This window comes from Alligator mississippiensis, chromosome 15, assembly GCF_030867095.1.
Source record: "Alligator mississippiensis isolate rAllMis1 chromosome 15, rAllMis1, whole genome shotgun sequence".
Taxonomy (NCBI): Eukaryota; Metazoa; Chordata; order Crocodylia; family Alligatoridae; genus Alligator; species Alligator mississippiensis.
Window position 1 is genome coordinate 14039290 of NC_081838.1, and position 18527 is coordinate 14057816.

General features: G+C 47.0%; 2 long non-coding RNA genes across 2 annotated transcripts; one reads left to right on the forward strand and one right to left on the reverse strand.

Annotated features, from left to right (window-relative positions):
• Positions 1 to 5771: 5771 nt before the first annotated feature.
• Positions 5772 to 8299, forward strand: LOC132245643 (uncharacterized). Its single transcript, XR_009457350.1, has 2 exons — positions 5772 to 5830; positions 7427 to 8299. It is a non-coding gene; the product is annotated as an uncharacterized LOC132245643 (long non-coding RNA).
• A 7338-nt stretch (positions 8300 to 15637) lies between these two features.
• Positions 15638 to 18164, reverse strand: LOC132245624 (uncharacterized). Its single transcript, XR_009457336.1, has 2 exons — positions 18106 to 18164; positions 15638 to 16510 (listed from the first exon to the last, which is right to left on the reverse strand). It is a non-coding gene; the product is annotated as an uncharacterized LOC132245624 (long non-coding RNA).
• Positions 18165 to 18527: the final 363 nt, after the last annotated feature.

An 18527-nucleotide genomic window follows, 5' to 3' on the forward strand; every position in this document is an offset into this window, starting at 1 on the left:
GGAGGTCAGAGATACTTGGTTAGTTACAGCTTAAGGTTCGTAGGTCATAGGTCGGTCTGCATAAGAGTGCTTTGGTCGGGCAGATAAACGGAGAAAAAAGTCGGGCCGGCAGGTCGTTGATTTACATCTGATAAGGTCGAGACGGGGGAGACAGACAAGCGATCAATTTGTCAGTTATTCTCATGCATACGTTCAAAGGTTTATTCAGGTGTGTGTGCGGAGGTCTCCCGTTCTTCATGGAAGTGAAGACGGGTTTTATTTGTGTAATTGCCAATTGCTTTTCGCCACGTCATAAATTTAATTAGAATCGCCAGTTAACTAGCGGTCTTTCCTAGGGTGTTATCTCACAGGGTTACTCCCTGTTTTCTCTGACCAGTTATAATGATTTATGTACAGCACAGAAGGCTAAGTTCTATTTCATGTTAGTGTCGCAGTTATAAATTTCTTTTTGACATGTGCAGCAAAAAAGCGGTTACTATCATTATTGTTAACCCTTAGTTAACCTAGTGTAGAAAAAAACTGTTTGGAATGGTTTTACTTGTTTGTGACATGGGCACTACTTAATTCGGTTGTGACAATCAGAACCATTCAGAAGCTTTAAATTGGCTGGAATATCTGAAAACCACTCAGAAGGAAGATGCAGCTCTGTGAAAAGGATTAGTTAGCTGTTCCCTGGATAAGTGGGCCTGTGGACCTCAAGGAGCCCAAGGACTGCGTTTCAGGGTCTTTCCCAGTACCCTTCAGACAGCGCTGTTCGAGGACGCCTGACTTCACTGAACTTTGTGGAAAGAGAAACTTGCTGTGTATCAGGCATCAGAGGGGACTGCCGATAAGTTACCAACACAAATTGCTTTTGTCTGTCATTGTTTGGCTTATTACTACACATAGTTGTGTTTTTGTTAAGTCAATAAACCTTTCTTACCTTTCTACCCCCGACCATACTGTCAATCCCAAAGCCTCCACAGGCGGCTGTGACAGTTCCCAGTTCTGCTTCCAGCTCCTCCAGTCAGAGGCCAAGCAGGTTGACATAAGGCCAGAGCTCCAGGAAAATCAAGACCCCTAGTACGTTGAAGCGGTACCAGCACTGTTGGCTATGTAGCTGAGTTTCTGCCTACCATGTGGGAGATCTGAGTTTAAGTCCCAGCATTGGTCCCTTGGGTTGAGTGAGCTGACAGGGAGACATTCTTCTTGCAGCGGAAAGGGGCCATTGTGTTTTCCCCCTTTCTCCCCCTCCAGGTACCTAGGCCCTATATTCCTTGTAATTTGACATTTTGGTTTTTGTGCCTTTTGTATTTCCAGTAATACCAACCAGTATTGTTTGTTCTGCTGTTTGTGTTTTACAGTTTGGTTAAACCTGTCTTTTGTCAACTGGATGAATATGTCTATGATTGTAAGTGTCTAACCTTTGTTGAATCCTGCCCCTTTGGGGCATTGTAGTGTCCCGTATACCCCGCTGGTTTATACTGATTATGTTTCCAGTATTGTTCCCTCATTAAAACGTATATGGTTAAGTCCCCATTGGTGGTCTGGCTCTGCTCTATTGGGGGAGGAGAGTACCTACACCTCCCACAGCGCTTGTGCACCTACTTTGATCCGTTCAATTGGAGAGGGGGTACCTCTTGGAGTACCACCCGGGTTACATAAGATTCAGTCCTAAGGTTAAATCATTGTTTAACACAGAATCTCCATGGTTAAAAAGAGATTGAGTTGGATCAGACTTACCTGTTTTTCCACAGAGAGTAAAGGAAGAGAAGCGAGTAGAAGGCACTGGTTAGAAAGGCCTTCTATACAGTTTCTGAAACTACCTGGTGCACCAGAAACACCCTTTTGTGTTTATCAAATGCAAAACGTTCTGTTGTGGATGCCACACCTTTAGTTGAAAAAATTGTTTTCCTTGTTGCTTTCTGATTCGTATCTGTTGTCGGCTTCCCAGTAATCCACATGCACATTCCAAGTTTTTTCAGTCCAAAGCATTTCTGGACCAGCTACATTCCTGGTCTTATGGAGATGACTTAACTGAGCTCCCACTGGGAGGGGAGGGTCAAACTTGCTGACACTCTAAGTTTCCTTTTTTGGGGAATTTTTTCCACAGTTTGAACTTAGCATTGAGTTTGATTCAGAACAGAAGCACATAGTTTCACCAGTTACCACAAAGGTGAGCTAACTAGCTGTTTTCTAACTATTTGGACATTTAAATCTTAGAGAAGATTTCCAAAAAATAATTTTGTTTTGTGTCTAATAGTGCCAAGGACCCAAAGCACTAAAAGAAAGGAGGAAGGGGAAGGAGTGTCCAAGAGCTCCCTACACACACACAAAAAGTGTTCAGGGTCACTCAGATGCTGGGTTGTACCGTAGAGAAGGGTTTTCACTTTCCCCGTCCCCTCTTCTGACAAGCGCAATGCAGTCAAATTTTACTCAAGACACTTCAACTCTATCCCCCAAAGCCAGCAGAGATTAAGTGTTCATGTTCCTGGAGGAACTAATGGCATGCTTTAAGGTGAATAGGACTTTCCCGTTGAGGATTTAACTTTTAGGAACTGTCAACTGCAGAGGAGAGGTGGACATTTTTCATTTGAGCAACATGGGACATCTTATAAAAAGCTTTCCATTTTGTACAGTCTACTGAACTTGACATGTCCACTAGCAGCTAAGAAACTTCTGGACTTGCTCTTTCCTCAGCAGTATTCTCCTCTTTCTGCACAAAGAAAGAAAACTGAAAGAAGATGGCAACATGATGTACTTGGTCACTGGTTACTTCAGAAGGTGACTCAGAAGAAGCTCGACCCAAAAAAACATGAGATATGAAAGACAAACATAGGCATGGCTCTCAAAAAATTATTCTCTTGTTCATGATACATGTCAAAGTCCAAAATGCCAAACCTAATTTAAGGAGATAAAGCATTATTGATATTTTGCAATACAATCTTACGGGGCTTTCCCAGTCAGTGGCTGGTTGCACACGTAGCAGCCAGGACTATCAGCTTATATTAAGTAATTTACTGGCAATAGTGTGCCCTTCCCTTCAAATTGCCACCACTTAGTTCTACAGAAAATAAAGATGAGAGCAGCAACAGTGCATATTCTAATGTTCCCAGGATTTAGGAAATCAAAGCACTTCATTAACTGTCATTAAAGCTGTTACAGGGGCAAATTGTTACATTACAACAAAGTTCCCATTTGCCTACTGGAAGACATCCCGGCATGTAACAACAGAGTCTCTGAAAATGCAGACTGCTTTCTAAACCTTAACTAGGTCATGAGTTGTTGTTATAGCATTACATTTTTGAGGTTTTTAATTTGCATTTAAAAACCAGCAGCAGGTTTCTCTCTCTCTTGGTGAAAAAAAGTCTATTATATTTCATTCGGCAGATCTGCTGGTGGTATCACTTAACACGGCAATCAAGTTCTAGGACAAGAGAAAAAGGTGAAAGACTTTTCTCCTTTCTGAAATAAAAAGAAAACTTTGTTGGGGTGTTGTTTTGTCAGAGGGTGGGAAGCTCTTTGCCAAACATGGCTCCTACCATGCACCAGGTCTGGGCAGTGTTCAGATTAGCTCAGTCATCTCAACACACTTCACCCCATTCTTCCACTACTTACGGCTTCAAGGCTGTAACTCAAAGCTGTCATAAGTCCCGATTATTTCTTTTCTCCTGAAACCGTCCCCAGCCATCACCAGCAGGCACCTCAGCATTAGGATTCTGCCATGAATCCTGATTCTGCCACACCGGTGAAACCACCGAAGCTCAGTAAAGAACTGAATTTAATGAATTAACATGAGGGGGAATTCAGCCCAGAGAGGGAGAAAAAGCGCAAAGCTAAGTGACTAAAGTCCCTATTGGTTTTTCTTTTTCTTTTAAGTGGGGTTCGCTACCCCTTGAGGCATCTGAAATCCTTCCACCAGGCACAGGGTGTCATCTAGCTTAGCTGGCCATTAAATCAGAAAGTTTTGGGTGCTCTTCTGAGCATAATAAATAAAGGCTCCTTTCCCACTTTGAGTTTCAGACCCCCCCGCATGTAAGACAATGGAGCCCCCCGCCGCTGTAAGAGGCTTGTGACCTTCGGATGGACCTCTGATCTGTCCCGTGTGGCATTTCTTATGTTCTTAATGAGGTGAAGTGTGTTGAGATGATGGAGCTAATCTGAATCCTGACCAGACTTGGTGTGTGGAAGGAGCAACTTATGCAAGGAGCTTCACACCCTTTTGCAGAACAACACTCCAACAAAGTTTTCATTTAATTTGGAGAAGGAGAAGACTCTTTCAATCTCTCTCTTTCAAATGCCCTGGAAGTTTACTCCTGAGCTAAGTGCTGCCACCCGCAGATGAGACATGACTTAATTAAGGCGTAAAAAATGCCATAAAAAATGAGTGATCTTGATTTATATTTTCAAAATGTCTTCATTGGTACATACAGGGATGTCTTCCAGTAGGAAGGTTTCGACTTTGTAGTAATGTAATGATTTGCCTCTGCAATGAGTGTCAGTGAAGTGCTAGAATATCCACCCTGTCTGTTATTATCCTTATTTTCTGTGAAACTAAGCAGTGGGACTTTGAGAGGAAGGTCAACTTATTGCCAGTATATTACTTCAGACACCTGATGGTCCTGGCTCCAACGTGTGCAGCCTGCAACCGACTGAGTGAGCCCTGTGTGATTGTATTGCAAAATAACTTTAGTGCTTTGGACAATTAAATAAGGTTTGGCATGGTGGACTTCCAAATGTGTCAGAACAAGAGTATAGTTATTTTAGAGCCATGGCCATGTCTGGCTTTCATATCTCTTGGTTTTTGGGTCAATCATCTTCTGAAATCAACAGAAACCAAATACATCATGTTGCCATCTCTTTGCTCTTCTCCTCCTTTGTGCAGGAAGAGGAGAATTCTGCTGAGGAAAAACCAGGTCTCAAAGTTTCCGAGCTGCTAATGGAGATGTCAAACTGACAAGTTCAGTAGATAGCACAAAGTGGAAAGTTTTGTTACAGGAAACTGCAGGTTGCTCAAATGAAAAAAGCTCTACGACCCTTGTGCAGTAGTAAAATCTTAATGGGAAACTTCTGCTTGCCTTAAAACATCTCATGATTCCCTCTAGGGATGTGAACACTGGATCAATGCAGATGTTTTGAGGATGGAGTTGAAGTGTGTTGAGTGGAATATGAGTGCTGTGGGATTCTCAGAAAGGGGACGGGGCAGGTAAAACCCTTCTCTGAGGTACAACCCAGCATCTGGTTGGGTTGTACCTGACTGAACACTTTCTGGGGGGGGGGGGTGGTGAGCTATGGGACACTCCTTCCTCTTCCTCCTTGAAGTGGTTTGGGTCTTTTGTAGCACTATTAGAAGCAAAACAAATTTATGGAAATGGTCTCTAGGATTAAATGTTTTGAAAACACCCGGTTAGCTCTACCTTTGTGGTAAACTGTGAAAATAGTATTTCTGTTCTGAACCAAGCTCAATGATAAGTTCAAGGTCCTAATAATTTCCTCCGAAAAAGGAAACTCTGAGTGTCACCAAGTTTTATCATCCCCTCCCAGTGTCGCCTCTCTTAAATCATCTCAATAAGACCTGAAAAGTAGATGGTGTGGCAATTTTTTAGGATGGAAATGCATTGGCATGGGCATGTGGAATACCGGGAGGCAGAGGACAAACTAATAATCACCAGCAACAAGGTAAACAATTATTTAATTTCAAGGTGAGACATCCACAACAGAAGATGTTGCAGCTGATAACCAAAACAAGGGTGTTTTCCGTGCACCAGGAAGTTTAGGAAGCTGTATAAAAGGGTTTGCAAACCAGTGCTCTTTACTCGCTTCTCCTGATTTACTCTCCCTGGTAAGCCAGGTAAGTCCATTTGAACTCAATTTCTTTTTAACTATGGGGATACTGTGTTAAACAATCGTTAACGTTAGGAATGAATTTTGCCTATATACTTTGCAATATTTTAGGTTATTAAAGGGAACTAAAGAACTGCAGAATGGGAACAAAGGGAACTACTGGGAATTAAAGGGAACTAAAGAATGAATATTTGGGTGTTTGAATCATTGAGACAAATTTCATACTTGATTTTTAACTCAGTTGTGCACAGAAGAAATTCCACAGCGCATCCTTTCCACGCTTTCTTCCTGTTCTCGGAAGCAAGTGCCACTTGGCATTATTGAGGACAGGAGAAAAGATTAAGAGAATTGCTGTCCTGATCCACTGGGTTTTTGTGTGTGTGATTAGAAGTATCGGGTGCCATAAGACCTCCTTTTTCATGTATTCATTAGCAAACTTGCTGAATCACAGCGGGTGAATCGCTAAGAATTTTCCTTACATGTCCCTACCCTGGTCTGCATGAAAAGTTTTTCACAATTGATGAGAAGTGGCACTCTTCCCCAAAACAAAGCCTGGGTTTCCCAGTTTCAGTAAGTGCTTTGAGGAGAAGGAGGCCATAGAGGGGCTAGACAGCAGAGCAGATAAGGGGACTGGAGCAAGGGACAGAGAAGAAGAATTGGCATCCAACATGTGACCAGAAGCAGAGGGATTTGGCCATCGCATCACTGATCCACCTGTGTTTCTAAAATGGTCTTACAACGGCTGTCACTGCAGTCATCGGTCAGGATTAACTTACTACACCGCACCTTCTGCGATGCTCAGGATCTGTCCCTTGTTTTTGTTGCTTTTGTTGCAGTTGGTGCGTGGCAGGAATTAGGGAGCCCACAGGTGACGTTGGCCTTTGAAGGGCATGGGGGACACTAATCACCAGAGTGAAAGAGGGACCAGCTGAGGTGACGCTGTGCCACATCTGGTGCAAAGTGTCAGTGTGCCCAATCAGAAGTGACAATCAATTCCTGAGTTAGGTGTCCATGGCCAGCTTAGCTCAAATGAAGAGACTCAAGCTCCTCCTGTGCAAACCAGGCAGCATGTTCTGCCAATGCAAAGCCAAGAAGAGTGGGACCAACATCTGACATCTCACCCCTCTACCCAACTGGGGTGATTCCCAGAAGTGCTGACTTTGTCTGGGATTTGGGGATCCATAATTGGACACTTTCTAAGGATGAATCCTTCCTGCAGTGCAACTAGTGTCAAAGGTGCAATCCACCTTTGCCCCCAGATCCCAGTGTCAATTGACAAAGAGGAAGATTTGGGTTCTGGGTCCTGAAGTGAATGCACATTCCCCACGTCCCAGGACTGTGCCGGCACCATTGGGCCAGGGGCCCAATGTGAGAAGGTTTCGAAGCTGTTGTATAGGGGAGAGGCTGAGGGCAAGTGGAGCAAAAAGGAAAGCACAGCAGTGACACAGGCAGAAAGTGGGGATGTGGCCAGCATTTCCCTGCTCCCTCTCCCAGTCTCTGGGGCCCTACCAGATTTCCCTTTGAGTCACACCCACATTGTCACCCTTGATCCCATCAGAACAGCACATGTGTCATGTTTCCCCTGCTCCCTGCTGTGTTTCAGATTCGCCTCCAGCACAGCAAGATGTTTGACAGCCTGGACATGATCGAAGACCTGCATTACCCGGGCCAGTCTGACTGTCTTCCTTACCAGCGTAGAAGGCCACCATACACGTGTTGTTGCTATGACTGCTGGGGAAGGCTGGTTTGGAAAGGTTGCTGCTGGTCCGTACCCCCCTGGTGGTGCCGTCAGGGTGGCTCTGGAAAGGGCTGGCCATGCTAAATGCAGCTAGAATATCCACAAAAAGCAAGATACAGATTCACGACTGACCCGAAAGAGATGGCTTGGAGCAGTGCTAAACACTCAGCACCTCTGTTGCGATTGGTTTCACATTGCTAGAAGACTCCCCGCACGTACAAGTGTTTCCTACACTTTGCTTTCTCACTCTAGGAACTTTGAATTGTCTGTGCTGTCAAGCATTGAGACCTCTTCATGCTGTGCTGTCATTTAAAAGCAAGCCTCTGCTTCCTTAGAGTCCATATGCAATCCATTGCAGACCACATGACACAGCCACAGTTATTAGAAGGGTTTTTGTGTCAACGGGAAGGAGAAGCATGTCTATCCTTTGCTTCTAACTTGAAACTTGGCTGCAGAATCTGCATCAAGGGGAAGCTACTTATTCCCCTCTTTACCTGGTGCTTTTCCTCATGTGACATTATTCCAGGAGAAAAGCAGTAAATAAATAGATTGAAGCAGCTAGGTAGTCAAAGTCAGAAGCTGCAAAGAAAGCAGCACACCTTGTACAAATTGGGCCATGTGTAGTATTCTGGTGGTGGCCCTTTGGCCAATCTTGGCAATATTGGTTCTCTCCTCTGGATCCATTCTGTGTCTGTGTACTTCATTTTTTCTATGCATTAAAATTCCTCTGCAGCATAATATTGGCCTCCTGGTTTTTTTCCCCTCCATTCCTAAAGATCAGACCTGGAACATGTCTGTGTGCCCTGTTCTTTCCCCCTACCCCAGATCGCGTATTTGCTATTCTCTCTTATATAGAATACCTGGTCCTTTTCAGCTGGGGCTCCATGACTGATACTTTTGCGCTTTCTACATTGCAGAAAAATAATGCCAGCACTCCAATCTCTCTAACTATTACCACCTTGGTTTGGTCAATATTAAGACAAATCCATGCTACGCAGCGCTGATCTGAAATCCTGCAATCTCTGGCAAGAAGGAGCTCAGGGCCTGTCTGCAAGGCTGTGTCTTTATGTCACTGGAGGCAGTAGTGCCCTATTCCATTTCCCCAGAACTCAGAATTAGGTTTTCTCTTGTGTATCTACACGAGATACAAAAAGTCCCCAAAACTCCCCCCTCCCACCCTGCTGGTGCCCCCTTACTATAATCCCCACCCTAGTGCTGCCTCTCATTCACTCCACAACAGCTCCCCTGCCCTGCTTGTGTCCTTTACCTGCCCACCAAAGCCCCTGCCCCCCAGCCCCACTGATGGGAGCCACCAGCAACCAGTAGCGCTGTGGAAAACTTCAGGTGATAATTTGATACGGAGGAGATCCGGCCTGATATTCAGTGGCTGAATCTCCAAATCTAACTCTGAATCAATGCAGGGGACCACTAAAATGGTTCAAATTGATTCAAGGCTCTCCAACTCTTTGGAAAAGTTTTCGAGAATGTCAGTGATCCAGGCAGGCCCCGCTCACTGCAGAAGGGAGGTGGAGCCAGACTCCATGCCAGTACGTAGTGGGTGGGGGAAGGGGGGCTGGAGGAGCAGGGAGGGACCCCTGCCAGGCCCCATCCCCTGCGTGCTCCTCCATCCTCCCATCCCCCACCCTCTTCCCCAGGCCCCCCCTCTGTCCCTGCCCCCGTCCCAGCTCCCAGTGCTTTAAAAAAAAGTCCCAACTCACCAGGTGCTGCTGGGCGGGGGAGCAATCCCTGCTGCCCACTACTCTGCCACGCTGCATTGGGGGGGTTCTCCCACAAGCTCCGTGACCACCTCCTCCTCCCCAGCCCACCCCCATGCCTGCTTCACCCACCCCAGTTCCAGCCCTGGACTCACCGGCTCCTGCAATAACCTTGGATCTTTGGGGAGCTCATGGAACAGCCCCCCACGTGGCGTGGGGCAGCAATGGCATGGGGCAGCAGGGATTGCCCCCCACCGGACAGGAACTGGGGTGTTTGGTGGGGCTTTGTTAAAGGGTGGAGCTGTAGCAAGCAGGGCAGCCATGGGAAGGGTTGGGGGAGGTGGGGGTCAGAGGGCTTGTGCACAGCCCCTCATGCAGTGTGGGACAGCGAAGGGTAGTGAGGATCACTTCCGCCCTCTCCCCACACTCTGCCAGCAGGACCTGGTGAGTTGGGGCTTTTTTTTTTTTTTTTGAAAGTGCTGGGAGCTGGGGCGGGTCCGGCAGGCATTGCTGGGCTGGGACAGGGGGTGGGGGATGGGCCTGTGTGATTCAGAGATTCAGCAGCAGCCAAATCTCCAAATGAGGTTGGCCAAATTGATTCAGGACAGTGATTCGAATCACTATCCCCCCAATCAGTCAAATCTGAAGTGAATACTGGCAACTTCACACAGGCCTAGTTGCCCAGACTATGAGGCCAAGGACCCAGGTCCACAGCTCCCTGCCCCCAACAGAAGGCAGTGGCTGCTGCAGCAGAAGTAGCACAAGCCGGCTTTCCTGCTCTTGCCAGCCTGCAGAGCTTTTTGCAAAAGAGGGAAATATGCAGGTTTCTCTGCTAAAAGGAAGCATCCATTTTTGTTCTGAGAAAGCAGGGAAATCCATAGTGTTCTCTGTTTTTTCCATGGGGTCTCTGATTAACCAGACTGTCCTGCCAGGGCCTGGCTACACCCCGCTCAGCACTGTCAAAGAGTAGGGAGGGCTGCTCTAGTGTCCCTGTGTTTTCTAGCCTGAACCACTGCAGCTATGTGCCTGCATTTTCTCAATCCAGAGGCAATGTCCGTGCTGTTACAAACTGATTCAACCTAGCCAGGATAGACTAACGCGCAAAAATTGCATCAATTCAGGCTCAGGTTTTTGGAATGTCTGTCCTTAGCCCAGGGAATGAAGCTTTATGGAGCAGTGGTAGTGGCTTGCAGGCTTCAGGGTTAAAAAAGATTGCTGTTTAAGGGCGAATTGTTCAAGCACTCAAAAAATCAAGTTATCCTCAGGACATCTTAGAAAAAGCACTAGGGGAATCTAAAGGAAAGAGATGAAATTTACCCTTCCATAACAAATTGCAGGGATGGTAGCTCATTCTTAAGGCATGATGTCTGCCAAGTTTCAGTGAGATAGCTGCAGAGGTTTCTGGGAAACTGCACCTCAAACTCTTCAAACCAGAAGTCCTGACACTTGCCAGCCCCCTGAGGTCCCTTCCAACCACCCTTGTCTATGATTCCTTGATTCTATGTGTTCTGTTTCAGATGGTTTTTCCATAAATTGGACATGTTTTGAGCAAACCAGGTTGGAGGTTGAAATGCCTGGGAAGGAGACCTGAGACTCCTCTCTGTTTTTAAGGGTAGAGGAGAAAAGGACTGGAGAAATTTGAGGGCTGGCATTCTGTTTCTGCAATGTGGAAAGCACAGTATTGTCAGTCATGGAGCCATGGCATGAAAAGGACCAGGTGTTCAATATGAGAAAGAATAGTAAACACCCCACCTGGAGTAGGAGGAAAGAACAAGGCACACAGAATAGGTGATGCAGTCCTCCCGAGCGTGGGGGAGGCACAGTGACCACCTGCAGGTGGCAGGGGCAGTGTCGCCAGTGGGGGCATTGCAGTGGGGAGGGGGGAAAGCAGGCTCCAGGGCCATGTGAGGCAGCTGTAGCATAATGGGGGAGGCAGTCTTTAGTCGAGGCCTAGGCAGCCCCTGGCCCGATAGTGCAGGCACAGTCCTGGGATTTGGGGAATGTGCATTCACTTCAGGCCCCAGAACTCAAGTCTTCTTCTTTCTGCTTCCTACCACTGGGATCTGGGAGCCTTAGACACTTAACTCAGGATTTCGATTGTCACTCCTGACTGTGCACACCCAGTTTCCACAAGACATGCCACACCATAACCCAGGGGTGGGCAAAATATGGCCCACAGGCTGCATCTGGCCCATGAGGACATTCTATCCAGCCCACAGGGCCCCGAAAAATTTTAGAAAATAAATATTCACGTGTCTTTGGTTCCTGTAAAAAATGACTGGAACCAGGGCCAGTAGGACCCAGGGGAAGCCCGGCGGGCTCCCACAATAGCAGCGCCTGCCCGGCCCTGCCCCCTCCAGCTGGAAGCCCATCAGGGGCTTCTGGCCTGGGACCATGTGGCTCCTTGGCTGCACTGGCTTGGGATACTCAGGTAAGGGAAGGGGGGAGGGCGGGAAGGACGGCGGTCAGGGAAAGAGCCTGGGGAAAAGTGGGCCAGGGGAAAAGAGGCCCCTCCCCTACCCTGTGGCTGGCCCTCCCTGCCTCTGCCTGCTCAGGACAGCCCTGCGCAGGCTGCAAATGGCTGCAACAGGGAGTGCCACCCACGGGGCGGGTGAGGGGCCACTCTTCCCAGTGCTCAGCACCAGCTCGTTCCCTGCTGGGGAGCAGAGGGTCGGGGCTGCACATTGCCCCCTGCCTGTATACTCGAGTTCTTCTCTGCATGAAAATTACTCTGCAGAATAATATTTACCTCCTGGGTTCTTTTCCCCTCCGTTCCTTATTTGCAAACCTGCTGATGAAATTCCCTCCTGTGCAGAGCCCAGAACCCAGCGTGACTAAATTCCCAATGAAGTCCCTACACAGAAATGAAAATCAGCCCTGGATCATGTCTGTGTGCCCTTTTCTTTCCTCCTGCCCGACATGGGTGCTAGCTATTCTTTCTCATATGGAGCACCTGGTCCTTTTCTGCTTTACTCCATGACTGATAATAATGTGCTTTCTACATTCCAGAAAGTTAATACCAGCACTCAAATCTCTCCAGCTATTGCCACCCTGGTTTGGTTAAATGCATGTCAATATTAAGGCAAATCCATGCTAAGCAGAGCTGACCTCCAATCCTGCAATGTCAGTCAAAAAGGAGGATCCCGGGGCCTGTCGCAGGCCTGTGTCTTCATGTCTTTGGTGGCAGTGGTGCCCTTCTCCATTTCTCCAGAACTCAGATGTGGACGGTTTTCTGGTGCGACTACATGAGATGCTAAAAGCGTAGAAGACTAATTGTACTGCACATTAGTGCATAATGGTGAAAGTCATCCTAATGCACTAATGCACAGTAGGATTAAACTCCTGCATATTGGGGCCACTTAAAAGATGTGCACCAGCATTACTGTGCAGTATTGCTGATTACCACACATTAAGTTAGTACCTGTTAATACAGGTACTAAGCGTAATGCAACTAATTAAAGCATATTAATGCACATGTAGGCATTGCCCTTTCATGTTGTGTAGTGATGTGATGACCAAAGCCTTAGGCTCCCTATCCCAGGAGGATGGTTCAGTGTGACTGCCTTTAAGATCTTTATGTAGATAATGAGGAGACACAAGTACCAGTGGAGAGGGATTCAGAGAATGGGGAAATGGAAGGCGACGTCTGGGAACCATCAAGGCAGCCTACGAGCAGCCCACCAATAGGAATGCTGAAGCACAGGTCGTTTCTGCACTGCCACCCATCTCGAGGGTGGGAACACCTGACTTGCATTTCAGCTGGACACCTCCATTCACATGTGCTTTATAATGCCTCTTACTTCTGCGAATATGCCCCGTGTGATGGGGTTGCTTTTGCCCACCTCTTGAACAGCATCAGGCATTCACCCAGGCAATGGGTGACCTGGGTCCCAGACTCTCCAGCCAGAGAAGCTGGAGCGTGGGTTCCTTGGCTTCTAGTTTCTACCCACAGAGAAACAGGAACAACCATTAGGACTGTGTGAAATGTCACTGAGTGTTTCATTTCAAATCTCTTTTGAGCATTTGATGGGGCTGGAACTGGATGGGGAGCATGTGGGGGGTGCTGGAGTCAGCCGCAGGCCAAGCAGGCGTGGAGGGGGGGCTGCAGGCAGTTGCGGGCCAAGTGGGGACCTCTAGCCAAGTAGGAACACAAGCTGGGGGCATTGGTCCCTAGTCAGAGAGGCATCCTGAGCCTCCTCTCATCCAGGGTGCAGATCTGGGGACTCGCACTCCTGGGAGGGCTGCCGCGGTGTGCTGAACTGCTCTCCGTGTTGTACGACACTGGATCTGCACTAGATGAGAGGAGGTTCAGGGAGCAGCAGCAATCTTCACCGGTCTCAGCTGGCAGCAGCAGCCTCTACTCATAGAGTGTACAGATCAAGGGTCCTACACCCCAGGGAGGAGCCCAGCACAGCCCTCCCAATGGTGAGAGCCACCAAATCTGCGCTCAGGATGAGCTTACTGGCTGGTGCTGCCAGTAAGAGTCAGGACTTGTGGTTTGACCAGTTTGAGGTGCAGTTTCCCAGAAACCTCTGTACCTGAGTCCTTGAAACTTGGCAGATTTCATGCCCTGAGAATGAGCAACTATCCATGCAGTTTTCATCCAAATCTGGCAAGGAATGGCAAAGTTGTATTTTCATGGTTCCCCAAAATAGCCTATGGGCAAAACTTCAAAGCTCATTGAGAAAGCAAAATGGTTTTGATGAAATGAAGTGGGAGTGTTCTTCAAAATGAAACACTGTCTCTTTGAAATGGCAAAATGGATGTCAAAACAAAATGATGGTGTTTCACACAGCCCTGATAACCATGTGGAATAGAAAAACAATTAAAACCTTTTTAAAGGGTTCCTCCTTCCAGTGCTTTTGGGACTATATGCTTGTTCTAGGATTCAGACTGCTGGCTGTATTCCCCATAAAATATATATTGGTGAAATCTTCAGTGCCATACTTCAAGTTCTGCCCCTCTGTACATCTTTTCCAGGGCACATCCCAATTTTCCACAAGAAAAAGAAAATTCATCGCATAAGCACTTTGTTAGGGAAGGGTAAATTTGATCTCTTTCCTTTAGATTCCCCTAGTGCTTTTTCTAAGATGTCCTGAGGATAACTTGATTTTTTGTGTTTGAACAATTTGTCCTTCAACAGCAATCTTTTTTAACCCTGAAACCTGCAAACCACTACCACTGCTCCATAAAGCTTCATTCCCTGGGCTAGGGACAGGCATTCAAAAAACCTGAGCCTGAATTGATTCAATCTTTGCACGTTAGTCTAACCTGGCAAGATTGAATCAGTTTGTAACAGCACGGACATTGCCTCTGGATTGAGAAAATGCAGGCACATAGCTACAGTGGCTCAGGCTAGAAGACAGAGGGACACTAGAGCAGCCCTCCCTTCCCTTTGTCAATGCTGAGCGGGGTGTAGCCAGGCCCTGGCAGGACAGTCTGGTTAAGCAGAGATCCCATGGAAAAAACAGAGAAAACTATGGATTTCCCTGCTTTCTCAGAGAAAAAGTGGATTTTCCCTTTTAGCAGAGAACCCTGCAGATTTCCCCTTTTTACCAGCTCTGCAGGCTGGTAACAGCGGGAGCCGGCTTGTGCCTTTTCTGCTACAGCAGCCACTGCCTTCTGTTGGGGGCAGGGAGCTGTGGACTTGGGTCCTTGGCTTCATAGTCTGGGCATCTAGGCCTGTGTGAAGTTGCCAGTATTCGCTTCAGATTTGACTGATTGGTGGGATAGTGATTCGAATCACTGTCCTGAATCCATTTGGCCAACCTCATTTGGAGATTTGACTGCTGCTGAATCTCTGAATCACACAGGCCCATCCCCCACCCACTCTCCCAGCCCAGCAAAGGCTGCCTCCCCAGCCCCAGCTCCCAGCACTTAAAAAAAAAAAAAAAAAGCCCCAACTCACCGGGTGCTGCTGGTGGGGGAAGGGGGCGAGGTGGGGACTTTTAGTATCTTGTGTAGATAGACAAGAGAAAACCTAATTCTGAGTTCTGGGGAAATGGAATAGGGCACTACTGCCTGCAGTGACATAAAGACACAGCCTTGCAGACAGGCCCTGAGCTCCTTCTTGCCAGAGATTGCAGGATTTCAGATCAGCGTTGCGTAGCATGGATTGGTCTTAATATTGACCAAACCAAGGTGGTAATAGTTAGAGAGATTGGAGTGCTGGCATTATTTTTCTGCAATGTAGAAAGCACAAAATTATAAGTCATGGAGCCCCATCTGAAAAGGACCAGGTATTCTATATAAGAGAGAATAGCAAATACGCGATATGGGGTAGGGGGAAAGAACAGGGCACACAGACATGTTCCAGGTCTGATCTTTAGGAATGGAGGGGAAAAAAACCAGGAGGCAAATATTATGCTGCAGAGGAATTTTAATGCATAGAAAAAATGAAGTACACAGACACAGAATGGATCCAGAGGAGAGAACCAATATTGCCAAGATTGGCCAAAGGGCCACCACCAGAATACTACACATGGCCCATTTTGTACAAGGTGTGCTGCTTTCTTTGCAGCTTCTGACTTTGACTACCTAGCTGCTTCAATCTATTTATTTACTGCTTTTCTCCTGGAATAATGTCACATGAGGAAAAGCACCAGGTAAAGAGGGGAATAAGTAGCTTCCCCTTGATGCAGATTCTGCAGCCAAGTTTCAAGTTAGAAGCAAAGGATAGACATGCTTCTCCTTCCCGTTGACACAAAAACCCTTCTAATAACTGTGGCTGTGTCATGTGGTCTGCAATGGATTGCATATGGACTCTAAGGAAGCAGAGGCTTGCTTTTAAATGACAGCACAGCATGAAGAGGTCTCAATGCTTGACAGCACAGACAATTCAAAGTTCCTAGAGTGAGAAAGCAAAGTGTAGGAAACACTTGTACGTGCGGGGAGTCTTCTAGCAATGTGAAACCAATCGCAACAGAGGTGCTGAGTGTTTAGCACTGCTCCAAGCCATCTCTTTCGGGTCAGTCGTGAATCTGTATCTTGCTTTTTGTGGATATTCTAGCTGCATTTAGCATGGCCAGCCCTTTCCAGAGCCACCCTGACGGCACCACCAGGGGGGTACGGACCAGCAGCAACCTTTCCAAACCAGCCTTCCCCAGCAGTCATAGCAACAACACGTGTATGGTGGCCTTCTACGCTGGTAGGGAAGACAGTCAGACTGGCCCGGGTAATGCAGGTCTTCGATCATGTCCAGGCTGTCAAACATCTTGCTGTGCTGGAGGCGAATCTGAAACACAGCAGGGAGCAGGGGAAACATGACACATGTGCTGTTCTGATGGGATCAAGGGTGACAATGTGGGTGTGACTCAAAGGGAAATCTGGTAGGGCCCCAGAGACTGGGAGAGGGAGCAGGGAAATGCTGGCCACATCCCCACTTTCTGCCTGTGTCACTGCTGTGCTTTCCTTTTTGCTCCACTTGCCCTCAGCCTCTCCCCTATACAACAGCTTCGAAACCTTCTCACATTGGGCCCCTGGCCCAATGGTGCAGGCACAGTCCTGGGACGTGGGGAATGTGCATTCACTTCAGGACCCAGAACCCAAATCTTCCTCTTTGTCAATTGACACTGGGATCTGGGGGCAAAGGTGGATTGCACCTTTGACACTAGTTGCACTGCAGGAAGGATTCATCCTTAGAAAGTGTCCAATTATGGATCCCCAAATCCCAGACAAAGTCAGCACTTCTGGGAATCACCCCAGTTGGGTAGAGGGGTGAGATGTCAGATGTTGGTCCCACTCTTCTTGGCTTTGCATTGGCAGAACATGCTGCCTGGTTTGCACAGGAGGAGCTTGAGTCTCTTCATTTGAGCTAAGCTGGCCATGGACACCTAACTCAGGAATTGATTGTCACTTCTGATTGGGCACACTGACACTTTGCACCAGATGTGGCACAGCGTCACCTCAGCTGGTCCCTCTTTCACTCTGGTGATTAGTGTCCCCCATGCCCTTCAAAGGCCAACGTCACCTGTGGGCTCCCTAATTCCTGCCACGCACCAACTGCAACAAAAGCAACAAAAACAAGGGACAGATCCTGAGCATCGCAGAAGGTGCGGTGTAGTAAGTTAATCCTGACCGATGACTGCAGTGACAGCCGTTGTAAGACCATTTTAGAAACACAGGTGGATCAGTGATGCGATGGCCAAATCCCTCTGCTTCTGGTCACATGTTGGATGCCAATTCTTCTTCTCTGTCCCTTGCTCCAGTCCCCTTATCTGCTCTGCTGTCTTCCCCTCTATGGCCTCCTTCTCCTCAAAGCACTTACTGAAACTGGGAAACCCAGGCTTTGTTTTGGGGAAGAGTGCCACTTCTCATCAATTGTGAAAAACTTTTCATGCAGACCAGGGTAGGGACATGTAAGGAAAATTCTTAGCGATTCACCCGCTGTGATTCAGCAAGTTTGCTAATGAATACATGAAAAAGGAGGTCTTATGGCACCCGATACTTCTAATCACACACACAAAAACCCAGTGGATCAGGACAGCAATTCTCTTAATCTTTTCTCCTGTCCTCAATAATGCCAAGTGGCACTTGCTTCCGAGAACAGGAAGAAAGCGTGGAAAGGATGCGCTGTGGAATTTCTTCTGTGCACAACTGAGTTAAAAATCAAGTATGAAATTTGTCTCAATGATTCAAACACCCAAATATTCATTCTTTAGTTCCCTTTAATTCCCAGTAGTTCCCTTTGTTCCCATTCTGCAGTTCTTTAGTTCCCTTTAATAACCTAAAATATTGCAAAGTATATAGGCAAAATTCATTCCTAACGTTAACGATTGTTTAACACAGTATCCCCATAGTTAAAAAGAAATTGAGTTCAAATGGACTTACCTGGCTTACCAGGGAGAGTAAATCAGGAGAAGCGAGTAAAGAGCACTGGTTTGCAAACCCTTTTATACAGCTTCCTAAACTTCCTGGTGCACGGAAAACACCCTTGTTTTGGTTATCAGCTGCAACATCTTCTGTTGTGGATGTCACACCTTGAAATTAAATAATTGTTTACCTTGTTGCTGGTGATTATTAGTTTGTCCTCTGCCTCCCGGTATTCCACATGCCCATGCCAATGCATTTCCATCCTAAAAAATTGCCACACCATCTACTTTTCAGGTCTTATTGAGATGATTTAAGAGAGGCGACACTGGGAGGGGATGATAAAACTTGGTGACACTCAGAGTTTCCTTTTTCGGAGGAAATTATTAGGACCTTGAACTTATCATTGAGCTTGGTTCAGAACAGAAATACTATTTTCACAG